The sequence below is a fragment of the Ranitomeya variabilis genome, chromosome 8 (genome assembly GCF_051348905.1).
Source record: "Ranitomeya variabilis isolate aRanVar5 chromosome 8, aRanVar5.hap1, whole genome shotgun sequence".
NCBI lineage: Eukaryota > Metazoa > Chordata > Amphibia > Anura > Dendrobatidae > Ranitomeya > Ranitomeya variabilis.
In genome coordinates, this window is record NC_135239.1 from 7,958,197 (window position 1) to 7,972,695 (window position 14,499).

The following is a 14,499-nucleotide window of genomic DNA, read 5'->3' on the forward strand; positions in this document are numbered from 1 at the left end:
CACCAGCCATTCTAAGGCCGCCAGCTCTCACTATAATGTCTGCCGCTTGTCTTATACCCAGTGTCACTGTGATTGCTCCTGGTTGGGGTCTGCGGTAGGACATGGCCTCCTGGGGGTGCAGGACGGAGCACAGAGGCGTTTATGTCTTTGGATTTGGCAGATTGTATCTGACATCTTGTGTCGTCAGTCGCAGCTCCTGCAGGAAGCGCTGAGTGCAATGTGCGCAGGTTGTGCCTCGCCATAACCAAACAAGGTGACAAAAATGAATCCTCCCCAGAACTGATGAAAGTTCTCATCCATCCGTGTTACTCGCCATCCAGTACAGCAGACGAAGCATCCAAGGCTCCAGCTCATTGTTGCGCCCTCCATCTGGCACGCTGCACGCCGTCATTATGTGATACACTGCGGCTGCAATTAATGTCTGAGCTCGTAATACCGCTAATAGACTGCAGCTGAGCAGATGATGGCAGCACACTGCAGGTTTACTGCACATCTGGACTGCTGCAATGGAGGGGCCACAGCCACTAACCCATGTCAGCAGGCGGCATTGGCTCCGTCCACCCTCCCCTCCGTCCTCCGCTCCATCCACACCCCACTTCATCCACCCTCCGCTCTATCCGCCCTCCCCTCCGTCCTCCGCACCATACTTCATCCACCCTCCGCTCCATCCTCCCTCCGCTCCATCCTCCCTCCTCTCCATCCTCCCTCCCTCCGCTCCATCCTCCCTCCTCTCCATCCTCCCTCCCTCCGCTCCATCCTCCCTCCTCTCCATCCTCCCTCCTCTCCATCCTGCCTCCTCTCCATCCTCCCTCCTCTCCATCTTCCCTCCGCTCCATCCTCCCTCCGCTCCATCCTCCCTCCTCTCCATCCTCCCTCCGCTCCATCCTCCCTCCTCTCCATCCTCCCTCCTCTCCATCCTCCCTCCTCTCCATCCTCCCTCCTCTCCATCCTCCCTCCTCTCCATCCTCCCTCCGCTCCATCCTCCCTCCGCTCCATCCTCCCTCCGCTCCATCCGCCCTCCGCTCCATCCTCCCTCCGCTCCATCCTCCCTCCGCTCCCCGCTCCATCCGCCCTTCCGCTCCATCCTCCCTCCGCTCCATCTGCCCTCCACTCCCCGCTCCATCCGCCCTCTGTTCCCCGCTCCATCCTCCCCTCCGCTCCATCCTCCCTCCGCTCCATCCGCCCTCCGCTCCATCCTCCCTCCTCTCCATCCTCCCTCCTCTCCATCCTCCCTCCGCTTCATCCTCCCTCCTCTCCATCCTCCCTCCGCGCCCTCCGCTCCATCCTCCCTCCCCTCCATCTGCCCTCCGCTCCATCCTCCTCTCCATCCTCCCTCCTCTCCATCCTCCCTCCGCTTCATCCTCCCTCCTCTCCATCCACCCTCCGCTCCCTGCTCCCTCCGCTCCATCCACCTCCCGCTCCATCCGCCTTCCGCTCCATCCTCCTTCCGCTCCATCTGCCCTCCGCTCCATCCTCCCTCCCTTCCATCCTCCCTCCGCTCCATCCGCCCTCCGCTCCATCCGCCCTCCGCTCCATCCGCCCTCCGCTCCATCCTCCCTCCGCTCCATCCTTCCTCCGCTCCGTCCGCCCTCCGCTCCGTCCTCCTTCCGCTCCGTCCTCCTTCCGCTCCATCCGCCCTCCGCTCCATCCTCCCTCCGCTCCATCCTCCCTCCGCTCCATCCTCCCTCCGCTCCATCCGCCCTCCGCTCCATCCGCCCTCCGCTCCATCCGCCCTCCGCTCCATCCTCCCTCCGCTCCATCCTCCCTCCGCTCCATCCGCCCTCGCTCCATCCTCCCTTCCGCTCCATCCTCCCTTCCGCTCCATCCTCCCTTCCGCTCCATCCTCCCTCTGCTCCATCCGCCCTCGCTCCATCCTCCCTCCGCTCCATCCGCCCTCCGCTCCATCCTCCCTCCGCTCCGTCCTTCCTCCGCTCCGTCCTTCCTCCGCTCCGTCCGCCCTCCGCTCCGTCCTCCTTCCGCTCCGTCCTCCTTCCGCTCCATCCGCCCTCCGCTCCATCCGCCCTCCGCTCCATCCTCCCTCCGCTCCATCCTCCCTCCGCTCCATCCTCCCTCCGCTCCATCCGCCCTCCGCTCCATCCGCCCTCCGCTCCATCCGCCCTCCGCTCCATCCTCCCTCCGCTCCATCCTCCCTCCGCTCCATCCTCCCTCCGCTCCATCCTCCCTCCGCTCCATCCGCCCTCGCTCCATCCTCCCTCCGCTCCATCCTCCCTCCACTCCATCTAACATGTTTTCCACATAATGAAACATCAAAACTAAATTAAATTTTACAAGATGGAGCTGCGAGTGATGGCTCTGTGAGCGTTGGCACTACGAGAGTTGGACCTGCAAGAAATGGAGCAGTCATAGATGGAGATGCGAGAGGTGGCACTGTAAGCGGTGGAGCAGTGAGCCGTGGAGCAGTGAGCGATGGAGCAGTGAGCCGTGGAGCAGTGAGCGATGGAGCAGTGGAGCTGTGATAAGTTGAGCTGCAAGAGATGGAGCCTCAAAGTGGCGCTATGACGGACAGGGCAGCTACAGATGGACCTGAATAGATGGCGCGGTGATGAATGGCGCGGAGCTCCTGCACCATATGCTGTATACAGAGGATATAGTGAGGATGGAGTAGTGATGGACGGGGCGGCTACAGGTGGACCTGGCTAGATGGCACGGAGATGGATGGCGTGGTGATGAATGGCGCAGAGCTCCTGCACCATGTGCTGTATACAGAGGATATAGTGAGGATGGAGCAGTGATGGACTGGGCGGCTACAGGTGGACCTGGCTAGATGGCGTGGTGATGAATGGCGTGCAGCTCCTGCACCATGTGCTGTATACAGAGGATATAGTGAGGATGGAGCGGTGAAGGATGGAGCGGTGAAGGATGGGGCGGTGATGGATGGCGCGGTGATGGATGGTGCGGAGCTCCTGCACCATGTGCTGTATACAGAGGATATAGTGAGGATGGCACGGTGATGGAAGGGGCGGTGATGGATGGCGCGGTGATGGATGGCGCGGTGATGGATGGCGTGGTGATGGATGGCGCGGTGATGGATGGTGGGGAGCTCCTGCACCATGTGCTGTATACAGAGGATATAGTGAGGTTGGAGCAGTGAAGGATGGAGCGGTGATGGAAGGGGCGGTGATGGATGGCGCGGTGATGGATGGCGCGGTGATGGATGGCGCGGAGCTCCTGCACCATGTGCTGTATACAGAGGATATAGTGAGGATTGAGCAGTGATGGACGGGGCGGCTACGGGTGGACCTGGCTAGATGGCGCGGTGATGGATGGCGCGGTGATGGATGGCACGGTGATGGATGCAGCGGTGATGGATGGCACGGTGATGGATGGCGCGGTGATGGATGGTGCGGAGCTCCTGCACCATGTGCTGTATACAGAGGATATAGTGAGGATGGAGCAGTGATGGACGGGGCGGTGATGGATGGAGCGGTGATGGATGGCGTGGTGATGGATGGCGCGGTGATGGATGGTGCGGAGCTCCTGCACCATGTGCTGTATACAGAGGATATAGTGAGGATGGAGCAGTGAAGGATGGAGCGGTGATGGATGCAGCGGTGATGGATGCAGCGGTGATGGATGGCGTGGTGATGGATGGCGCGGTGATGGATGGCGCGGAGCTCCTGCACCATGTGCTGTATACAGAGGATATAGTGAGGATGGAGCAGTGAAGGATGGAGCGGTGATGGATGGAGCGGTGATGGATGCAGCGGTGATGGATGGCGTGGTGATGGATGGCGCGGTGATGGATGGCGCGGAGCTCCTGCACCATGTGCTGTATACAGAGGATATAGTGAGGATGGAGCAGTGAAGGATGGCGCGGTGATGGAAGGGGCGGTGATGGATGGAGCGGAGCTCCTGCACCATGTGCTGTATACAGAGGATATAGTGAGGTTGGAGCGGTGATGGATGGAGCGGTGATGGAAGGGGCGGTGATGGAAGGGGCGGTGATGGATGGCGCGGTGATGGATGGCGCGGTGATGGATGGCGCGGAGCTCCTGCACCATGTGCTGTATACAGAGGATATAGTGAGGATTGAGCAGTGATGGACGGGGCGGCTACGGGTGGACCTGGCTAGATGGCGCGGTGATGGATGGCGCGGTGATGGATGGCACGGTGATGGATGCAGCGGTGATGGATGGCACGGTGATGGATGGCGCGGAGATGGATGGTGCGGAGCTCCTGCACCATGTGCTGTATACAGAGGATATAGTGAGGATGGAGGAGTGATGGACGGGGCGGTGATGGATGGAGCGGTGATGGATGGCGCGGTGATGGATGCAGCGGTGATGGATGGCGTGGTGATGGATGGCGCGGTGATGGATGGTGCGGAGCTCCTGCACCATGTGCTGTATACAGAGGATACAGTGAGGATGGAGCAGTGAAGGATGGAGCGGTGATGGATGCAGCGGTGATGGATGCAGCGGTGAAGGATGCAGCGGTGATGGATGGCGTGGTGATGGATGGCGCGGTGATGGATGGCGCGGAGCTCCTGCACCATGTGCTGTATACAGAGGATATAGTGAGGATGGAGCAGTGAAGGATGGAGCGGTGATGGATGCAGCGGTGATGGATGCAGCGGTGATGGATGCAGCGGTGATGGATGGCGTGGTGATGGATGGCGCGGTGATGGATGGCGCGGAGCTCCTGCACCATGTGCTGTATACAGAGGATATAGTGAGGATGGAGCAGTGAAGGATGGCGCGGTGATGGAAGGGGCGGTGATGGATGGAGCGGAGCTCCTGCACCATGTGCTGTATACAGAGGATATAGTGAGGATGGAGCAGTGATGGACGGGGCGGTGATGGATGGCACGGTGATGGATGGAGCGGTGATGGATGGCACGGTGATGGATGGAGCGGTGATGGATGGCGCGGAGCTCCTGCACCATGTGCTGTATACAGAGGATATAGTGAGGATGGAGCAGTGATGGACGGGGCGGTGATGGATGGCACGGTGATGGATGGAGCGGTGATGGATGGCACGGTGATGGATGGAGCGGTGATGGATGGCGCGGAGCTCCTGCACCATGTGCTGTATACAGAGGATATAGTGAGGTTGGAGCAGTGAAGGATGGAGCGGTGATGGAAGGGGCGGTGATGGATGGTGCGGTGATGGATGGCGCAGAGCTCCTCCACCATGTGCTGTATACAGAGGATATAGTGAGGATGGAGCAGTGAAGGATGGCGCGGTGATGGAAGGGGCGGTGATGGATGGAGCGGTGATGGATGGCGCGGTGATGGATGGAGCGGTGATGGATGGCACGGTGATGGATGCAGTGGTGATGGATGGCGCGGAGCTCCTGCACCATGTGCTGTATACAGAGGATATAGTGAGGATGGAGCAGTGAAGGATGGCGCGGTGATGGAAGGGGCGGTGATGGATGGAGCGGTGATGGATGGCGCGGTGATGGATGGAGCGGTGATGGATGGCACGGTGATGGATGCAGCGGTGATGGATGGCGCGGAGCTCCTGCACCATGTGCTGTATACAGAGGATATAGTGAGGATGCAGCAGGACGGGGCTGGATGAAGACTTGCTTCTGCCGGAGTCTGGGGCTGCGGACACTAAGCTGTCGCTCTCTGCGGCTGTCGGCTGATTGTCCGTATCATGAGCACCTTACATGCGGAGCGTCGCCGCGGAGCGTCCCATCACACTCGCTTTTCATCTATTCATCCCCCGCTCCTCCTTCTATAAATATGGCACTTTAATCATGGAGATGAGTTCTTCAGCCCCGGCGCAGGAAAGGTCAGCGTCATTATCCCAGGGACGGCGCCCCGCTGCGGGGACACGGAGGATGTTTTTAATCGTCTGCGTACGACGCTGTTATTTATGTGACGCCGGGGGAGCGCTCGGCACTGATCACAGCCGCGCACGTGATGGAGACACGTTCTGTACTTTACAAGAAATGTGCAGCTTCTGTCCTGACCCTGAACCATTCCTAGACCGCAATGAAATGAGACCGTCAGCATGGAGGGTGAAACCGATCCGGACTACTGAGACATTGCCGCATCCTGCCGCTAGTGACGTTCAGGATTGCTGCTTCCAGTAGGTGGCGCTAGCGTTCATGCCCTCTATGATGATCGCACATCCACCAATATAAACGGATTACGTTAATGTCACAGGCGCCTATTTTATAAAGAGCAGCGCCCCTTTTATTCTGATGGACACTTTGGCATTTTAACCAGAAAGCAATGATTTTTTTTTGTTTCGTTCTTTGGATTAATACTTCATGTACATGTTGGAACAATGCTTGTAATGCCACCTCCTGGTGAAACCTCCTAATTTTCTTGCAATTTTTGAAAAGAGGGCAGAAATTATATCAAATTGTAGCACAAATATGGCAAGAAAAGAGACAAACCATTGTTTCTACAGAAATAGCGCCACTTGTGCCTGTGGCCAGTTCTGGTATTGCAGCTCGGCCTGGGGCATGTGGCTCAGCGGCCTGTATCCTCGTCCATGCTCTGTGTGTAATACTGCCACTCAGCCTCTGTTTACTAAACTGCAATACCTGCCGCAACCTATGGAAATGGTGGCGCTATTCCTGGAAAATAACTTATTTCCTCTCATTTAATTGGACTCTAATTGATTTCAGGAGCGATGAGTGCAGTAATTGGCGGCTCCGAGCTTCTGCTTGTATTTCCATTATTAATTTCCTGATATTATGGTATCCGGCGTGGCGTTGTCAGCTGGTGTCTGCCATCTGTGCTGACCTTATCACGTGGCTCTGCAGTGTATTAGCGCGGCGCCGTGTGGTGGGATGACAGCTCGCTATCCTCAGAGAATATACCGCAGCTTCTACAGGAGCAGCTTCTATCCGGAAAGCTCATCACCTCGGTCACTACATAAAGCCAAAGGCTCCGGCCTCTACTAGTACAAGGGGCGACCATAGGAACGTGCGACCACCAAGGGGGCGCCACCGCCAGCCAGACACTCCACCATGCATTGTATAGTGCAGTGTACAACGTGACTGTCAGAGTGGGGGTTATTTATCACTGTACGGCGGTATTATGTGAGCACTGCTTGTTATATTGTATGAGCATCCTATGGTTCTATATGAGCACTGTATAGTGGCATTGTGTATTATGGTATTGTATGAGCAGTGTATGGTGCTATTACATGAGCAGTGTATTGTGCTATTACATGAGCAGTGTATTGTGCTATTACATGAGCAGTGTATTGTGGTGTCGTATGAGCAGTGTATGGTGCTATTACATGAGCAGTGTATGGTGGTGTCGTATGATCAGTGTATGGTGGTATTGTGCATGACGGTATTGTGTGTGCAGTGTATGGTGGTATCGTACACTACCGTTCAAAAGTTTAGGGTCACTTAGAAATGTCCTTATTTTTGAAAGAAAAGCACAGTTTTTTCCAATGAAGCTAACACTAAATGATTCAGAAATACACTCTATACATTGTTAATGTGGTAAATGACTATTCTAAGCTGCAGACGTCTGGTTTGTAATGCAATATCTTCATAGGTGCATAGAGGCCCATTTCCAACAACCATCACTCCAGTGTTCTTATGGTACTTTTTGTTTGCTAACTGTGTAAGAAGGCTAATGGACAGTTAGAATACCCTTGAAAACCCTTGTGCAAGTATGTTAGCACAGCTGAAAACAGTTTGGCTGATTAGAGAACCTATAAACCTGACCTTCCTTTGAGCTAGTTGAGAATCTGGAGCATTACATTTGTTGGTTCCATTCAACTCTCAAAATGGCCAGAAAAAAAGAACTTTCATGTGAAACTCGACAGTCTATTCTTGTTCTTAGAAATGAAGACTATTCCATGCAAGAAATTGCCAAGAAACTGAAGATTTCCTACAGTAGTAGTGTGTCCTACTCCCTTCAGAGGAGAGCACAAACAGGCTCTAAACAGAGTAGAGAAGTGAGAGGGGGCCTTAGCAGCGGGGCGCTGCACAACTGAGCAACAAGACAAGTACATTAGAGTCTGTAGTCTGAGAAATCGAGGCCTCACAGGTCCCCAACTGGCAGCTTCATTAAATAGTACACGCAAAACGCCAGTGTCAACGTCTACAGTAAAGAGGCGACTCCGGGATGCTGGCCTTAGGGACAGAGTGGCCAAGAAAAAGCCATATCTGAGACTGGCTAATAAAAGGAAAAGATCACTATGGGCAAAAGAACACAGACATTGGACAGAGGAAGATTGGAAAAAGTGTTATGGACGGACGAATCCAAGATTAAGGTGTTTGGATCACACAGAAGAACATTTGTGATGCAGAACAACTGAAAAGATGCTGGAAGAGCGTGACGCCATCTGTCAAGCATGGTGGAGGTAATGTGATGGTCTGGGGCTGCTTTGGTGCTGTTAAAGTGTGAGATTTGTAAAAGGTATAAGGGATACTGAATAAGGAAGGCTATCACTCCATTTTGCAGTGCCATGCCATACCCTGTGGACAGCGCTTGATTGGAGTCAGTTTCATCCTACAACAGGACAATGACACAAAGCCACCTCCAAATTATACAGGAACTATTTAGGGAAGAAGCAGCAGCTGGTATCTATCTGTAATGGAGCGGCCAGCGCAGTCACCGGATCTCAGCCCCATTGAGCTGTTGTGGGAGCAGCTTGACCGTATGGTGCAAAAAAAGTGCCCATCAAGACAAACCAACTTGTGGAGGGACTTCTGGAAGCATGGAGGGAAATGTCTCCAGATTACCTCCGCAAATTAACTGCTAGAATGCCAATGCAATGCTGGAACTGCTGCACAGGAGCAAAGATTGAAGGAGAAAATTATTATTTCAAAGAAAAATCTATTTTTCGAACCTTGTCAATGTCTGGACTAGATTTTACATTCATTTGGCAACTCATTGGAATAATAAAAGTATCAGTTATCATGGAAAATACATCATTGTCTGGGTGACCCTAAACTTTGGAACCGTAATGTATGTATTGTATGAGCAGAGTACAACTATATTTGTGTCCTGGATTTGAAATCGGGGCGCTGGGCATTGGTTGGGCTTTTCCCCCACTCAGGCCCCATAGCAGGTACCCGGTTGGCCTACAGTGCCGGTACACCGCCCTGCATGACACATACGTAGCAACATTTGAAAAATACATTGGCAAGATGTTTGTGTCTCTGAGCAGCCAGAACACCGAGCGAGGCTTCTTTAGGAGCAGTTGACCTGATTCGCGTCCCTGATCTGTCTCTGATCTGCGTCTCTGATCTGTGTCCTTGATCTGCGTCTCTGATCTGTGTCCTTGATCTGTCTCTGATCTGTCTCTGATCTGCGTCTCTGATCCGCATCCCTGATCTGTCTCTGATCTGCGTCCCTGACCTGTGTCTGATCTGCGTCTCTGGTCCGCGTCTCTGATCTGTGTCCCTGCCTGACCTGTGTCTCTGATCTGTCTCTGATTTGTGTCTCTGATCTGTGTCCCTGATCTGTCTCTGATCTGCGTCCCTGATCTGTGTCTCTGATCTGTCTCTGATCCGCGTCCCTGATCTGTCTCTGATCTGTGTCTCTGATCTGTGTCTCTGATCTGTGTCTCTGATCTGCGTCCCTGACCTGTCTCTGACCTGTGTCCCTGACCTGTGTCTCTGATCTGTGTCCCTGATCTGTGTCTCTGATCTGCGTCTCTGATCTGTGTCCTTGATCTGTCTCTGATCTGCGTCCCTGACCTGTGTCTCTGATGTGTCTCTAATCTGTGTCTCTGATCTGTGTCTCTGATCTGTGTCTCTGATCTGCGTCCCTGACCTGTGTCTCTGATCTGTCTCTGATCTGTGTCCCTGACCTGTGTCTCTGATCTGTGTCCCTGATCTGTGTCTCTGATCTGCGTCTCTGATCTGTGTCCTTGATCTGTCTCTGATCTGCGTCCCTGACCTGTGTCTCTGATCTGTCTCTGATTTGTGTCTCTGATTTGTGTCTCTGATCTGTGTCTCTGATCTGTCTCTGATCTGTGTCTCTGATCTGCGTCCCTGACCTGTGTCTCTGATCTGTCTCTGATCTGTGTCCCTGACCTGTGTCTCTGATCTGTCTCTGATCTGTGTCCCTGATCTGTCTCTGATCTGTGTCCCTGATCTGTGTCCCTGATCTGTGTCCCTGATCTGTGTCCCTGATCTGTGTCCCTGATCTGTGTCTCTGATCTGTGTCTCTGATCTGCATCTCTGATCTGTGTCCTCGATCTGTCTCTGATCTGCGTCCCTGACCTGTGTCTCTGATCTGTCTCTGATCTGTGTCTCTGGTCCGCGTCTCTGATCTGTGTCCCTGACCTGTGTCTCTGATCTTTCTCTGATTTGTGTCTCTGATCTGTCTCTGATCTGTGTCCCTGATCTGTCTCTGATCCGCATCCCTGATCTGTCTCTGATCTGTGTCTCTGATCTGTGTCTCTGATCTGTGTCTCTGATCTGTGTCTCTGATCTGCGTCCCTGACCTGTGTCTCTGATCTGTCTCTGATTTGTGTCTCTGATCTGTCTCTGATCCGCGTCCCTGATCTGTCCCTGACCTGTGTCCCTGACCTGTGTCCCTGACCTGTGTCCCTGACCTGTGTCTCTGATCTGTGTCTCTGATCTGTGTCTCTGATCTGTGTCTCTGATCTGCGTCTGATCCGCGTCCCTGATCTGTCTCTGATCTGCGTCTCTGATCTGTGTCCCTGATCTCTCTGATCCGCGTCCCTGATCTGTTTCTGATCTGCGTCTCTGATCTGTGTCCTTCATCTGTCTCTGATCTGTGTCTTTGATCTGTGTCCTTGATCTGTCTCTGATCTGCGTCTCTGATCTGTCTCTGATCTGCGTCTCTGATCTGTCTCTGATCTGTGTCCCTGACCTGTGTCTCTGATCTGTCTCTGATCTGCGTCTCTGATCTGTGTCCTTGATCTGTCTCTGATCTGTGTCTCTGATCTGTGTCCTTGATCTGTCTCTGATCTGTGTCCCTGATCTGTCTCTGATCTGCGTCTCTGATCTGTGTCCTTGATCTGTCTCTGATCTGTGTCTCTGATCTGTGTCTCTGATCTGTGTCTCTGATCTGCGTCCCTGACCTGTGTCTCTGATCTGTCTCTGATTTGTGTCTCTGATCTGTCTCTGATCCGCGTCCCTGATCTGTCCCTGATCTGTCCCTGACCTGTGTCCCTGACCTGTGTCCCTGACCTGTGTCCCTGACCTGTGTCTCTGATCTGTGTCTCTGATCTGTGTCTCTGATCTGCGTCTGATCCGCGTCCCTGATCTGTCTCTGATCTGCGTCTCTGATCTGTGTCCCTGATCTCTCTGATCCGCGTCCCTGATCTGTTTCTGATCTGCGTCTCTTATCTGTGTCCTTCATCTGTCTCTGATCTGTGTCTTTGATCTGTGTCCTTGATCTGTCTCTGATCTGCGTCTCTGATCTGTCTCTGATCTGCGTCTCTGATCTGTCTCTGATCTGTGTCCCTGACCTGTGTCTCTGATCTGTCTCTGATCTGCGTCTCTGATCTGTGTCCCTGATCTGTCTCTGATCTGTGTCCTTGATCTGTCTCTGATCTGTGTCTCTGATCTGTGTCCTTGATCTGTCTCTGATCTGTGTCCCTGATCTGTCTCTGATCTGCGTCTCTGATCTGTGTCCTTGATCTGTCTCTGATCTGTGTGTCTGATCTGCGTCCCTGACCTGTGTCTCTGATCTGTCTCTGATTTGTGTCTCTGATCTGTCTCTGATCTGTCTCTGATCTGCGTCCCTGATCTGTCTCTGATCTGTGTCCCTGATCTGTGTCTCTGATCTGCGTCTCTGATCTGCGTCTCTGATCTGCGTCTCTGATCTGCGTCCCTGACCTGCGTCTCTGATCTGCGTCTCTGATCTGCGTCTCTGATCTGCGTCCCTGATCTGCGTCCCTGACCTGCGTCTCTGATCTGTGTCTCTGATCTGCGTCCCTGACCTGTGTCTCTGATCTGTCTCTAATCTGCGTCCCTGATCTGTCTCTGATCTGCGTCCCTGATCTGCGTCCCTGATCTGTTTCCCCGTGTGTCTCTGATCCGCGTCCCTGATCTGTCTCTGATCTGTATCTCTGATCTGCGTCTCTGATCTGCGTCTCTGATCTGCGTCTCTGATCTGCGTCCCTGATCTGTCTCTGATCTGCCTCTCTGACCTGTGTCTCTGATCTGTGTCCCTGATCTGTGTCTCCGGTCTGTCTCTGATTTGCGTCCCTGACCTGTGTCTCTGATCTTCGTCTCTGGTCTGTCCCTGATCTGTGTCCCTGATCTGTGTCTCTGATCTGTGTCCCTGATCTGTTTCCCCGTATGTCTCTGATCTTCGTCCCTGATCTTCGTCCCTGATCTTCGTCCCTGATCTTCGTCCCTGATCTGTGTCCCTGATCTGTGTCCCTGATCTGTTTCCCCGTATGTCTCTGATCTGTGTCTCTGGTCTGTGTCTCTGATCTGTGTCTCTGATCTGTGTCTCTGATCTGTGTCTCTGATCTGTGTCTCTGATCTGTGTCTCTGATCTGTGTCTCTGATCTGCTTCCCTGACCTGTGTCTCTGATCTTCGTCCCTGATCTGTGTCTGATCTGTGTCCCTGATCTGTTTCCCCGTATGTCTGTGATCTGTGTCTCTGATCTGTCTCTGATCCGCGTCCCTTTTGTGATCTGCGTTGGTGAAGCGTCTGTGGTGTTATGTGCACTAATGAGGGTATGGGGATCTGTAGGACATAATGGTTGGAGGCGCGGTTGCTGTTTGTTGCTTGGGACTTTTTGATATCTCATGGCACATGATTCCTGAAGATCATTGCGCCATTGACACTGACGAGCAAGAACTTGTATGAGATCCCCTTTGGGTTTGGGTTTAGGTGAGCCTTTCCGATCCCAAAATAACAGTTTTAGTGAATAAAATATATATACTTCTGCTCCAATAGAATAAAACGAGCGATTCATGACAAATCAACTATGAGTAATGCAACGGCTACTAAAGAAAGTAATTAAAAAGCAAATGAGTGGGAGGACGCCTTCATTATGGGATTAACGAGGACCCTTCCACGGGGAAAAAGCCTCTCGAGATAAAACTGTCACTCTTCTTAAAGAGAAAGTCACGCTGTGAGATCTGCCTGCAGGGGCATCCGCCGCCAGGGCATCCACCGCTGCGGCCAGGGGCCTGCTCTGCTGCCGCGGGTTTTGGATTTAGGATCATGTGTGCTGATCCAGGAGAACATCGCTCAGGATTTGCTTTATGTTTGCAGTAATTAAATTATTTAAAGGATCCCATACATATCGTACAATGAAAATCAGATCTGGCCCATTGGGGAAGCGTCTCAGCCCCCTCTGGGCGAAGCGTCTCAGCCCCCTCTGGGCGAAGCATCTCAGCCCCCTCTGGGCGAAGCGTCTCAGCCCCCTCTGGGCGAAGCATGTCAGCCCCCTCTGGGCGAAGCGTCTCAGCCCCCTCTGGGCGAAGCGTCTCAGCCCCCTCTGGGCGAAGCATCTCAGCCCCCTCTGGGCGAAGCGTCTCAGCCCCCTCTGGGCGAAGCATGTCAGCCCCCGCTGGGCGAAGCGTCTCAGCCCCCGCTGGGCGAAGTGTCTCAGCCCCCTCTGGGCGAAGCATCTCAGCCCCCTCTGGGCGAAGCATCTCAGCCCCCTCTGGGCGAAGCGTCTCAGCCCCCTCTGGGCGAAGCATCTCAGCCCCCTCTGGGCGAAGCGTCTCAGCCCCCTCTGGGCGAAATATCTCAGCCCCCTCTGGGCGAAGCGTCTCAGCCCCCTCTGGGCGAAGTATCTCAGCCCCCTCTGGGCGAAATATCTCAGCCCCCTCTGGGCGAAGTGTCTCAGCCCCCGCTGGGCGAAGTGTCTCAGCCCCCTCTGGGCGAAGCGTCTCAGCCCCCTCTGGGCGAAGCGTCTCAGCCCCCTCTGGGCGAAGCGTCTCAGCCCCCTCTGGGCGAAGCGTCTCAGCCCCATCTGGGCGAAGCGTCTCAGCCCCCTCTGGGCGAAGTATCTCAGCCCCCTCTGGGCGAAGCATCTCAGCCGCCAGTGGTCAGTCCAGTGTTCGGTAGAGAGTTTTCACCATTTGGAGCCAAGAAGAGTCATTAAGAGGAGAGAACGTGTTTGGTTTGGGGCAGTTGCTTCTAATATTTCAGCTTTGATCGAACATCGTGTCGCTGTAGAAATCTGAGTGGTGAGCAGGTGGAGACAAATTGGTGCAGCCATGGTGGTGATGTAGCCGTTGTGCTAATCTCTAGGATGTGCTCAGGTTATTTTCATGTTTCTACATTCAGGTATAAAAGCCTCCAGTGAAGACTAGTGATGAGCGAATATACTCGTTACTCGAGATTTCCCCAGCACGCTCGAGGGTCCTCCCGAGTATTTTTTAGTGCTCGGAGATTGTTTTCTCGAGTAACGAGAAGACCTGTCTCCATGTCATGTTCTCATCCGCATGGTGGACGGGGCCGGAGCAGCCTTTCCAGTTCAGGCGTTATTCTGGTCCATGTCCCATTTGTACATGGACCATCATTCCATATGGAAAATGGGCCGTATACACTGACACACTGGCTATAATGGGTTGGTGTGTGGCCCGTGACTCCCTCGGAC

The 14,499-nt window shown here is 53.9% G+C and overlaps 1 protein-coding gene across 18 annotated transcripts in view; it reads left to right on the forward strand.

Annotated features, from left to right (window-relative positions):
* TTLL7 (tubulin tyrosine ligase like 7) overlaps positions 1-14,499 on the forward strand; it is a 203,459-nt gene that overhangs the window by 100,067 nt on the left and 88,893 nt on the right. The gene's annotated exons all lie outside the window — the stretch shown is intronic.